The following is a 1,071-nucleotide window of genomic DNA, read 5'->3' on the forward strand; positions in this document are numbered from 1 at the left end:
TGATAAAGTCCAACACTCATTCATGTTGAAAACCCTACAGAAAATAGGAATAGATGGCCTTTACCTCAAGTTGATCAAAGCCATCTATGATAAACCAAGAGCTAACAACATAGTAAGTGGTCAAAAATTGATAGCTTTCACTTTAAAATCAGGAACAAGACAAGGATGTCCACTGTCACTGCTCCTATTCAATATAGCTCTGGAAATATTGGCTAGAGTAATCAGACAAGACAGATAAATAAAAGGAATAAGCATAGGAAAGGAAGAAGTGAAATTGCAATTATTCACAGATGACATGATACTCTACATAGAAGACCCCAAAAACTCCACCAAAAGGATCATGGATTTAATAACCAAATTCAGGAGTGTAGCTGGACACAAAGTTAACACTCAAAAGTTAATAGCATTCCTGTGCACAAGTAACAAACAGACTGAGAGAGAAATTAAGGAAACCACACTTTTCACAATAGCATCTAAAACGATGAAATCCTTAGGAATCAATCTAACAAAAGAAGTAAAAGATCTATACAGTGAAAAGTATAGTACTCTGAAAAAAGAGATTGACTAGGATATCAGAAAATGGAAAGGTATTTCTTGCTCATGGATAGGAAGAACCAGCATTGTGAAAATGGCCATACTCTCAAAATTGTTGTACAGATTCAATGCAATCCCAATTACGTACCATTAGTACACCTCACAGATCTAGAGAAAACACTCCTAAAGTTCATCTCGAACAAGAAGAGGCCTAGAATAGCAAAAGCAATCTTGGGAAACAAAGGAAAGGCAGGAGGCATTACAATTCCTGACTTAAAATTATACAACAAAGCTACTGTGATAAAATCAGCATGATACTGGCACAAAAAAAGACCTGAAGATCAATGGAACAGATTAGAAGATGCAGATACAACTACAAACAGACTCAGTCACCTTATCTTCAACAAAGGGACCAAACATATTCGGTGGAAGAAAGATTTAATAAATTTAATAAATGGTGCTGGAAAAACTGGCTTTCCACATGCTGAAGACTAAAACTAGACCATGTCTTTCACCATGCACTAAATTAAAGTCAAA

This window comes from Chinchilla lanigera, unplaced genomic scaffold, assembly GCF_000276665.1.
Source record: "Chinchilla lanigera isolate Chin_1 unplaced genomic scaffold, ChiLan1.0 scaffold00133, whole genome shotgun sequence".
In the NCBI taxonomy this organism is placed as follows: Eukaryota; Metazoa; Chordata; class Mammalia; order Rodentia; family Chinchillidae; genus Chinchilla; species Chinchilla lanigera.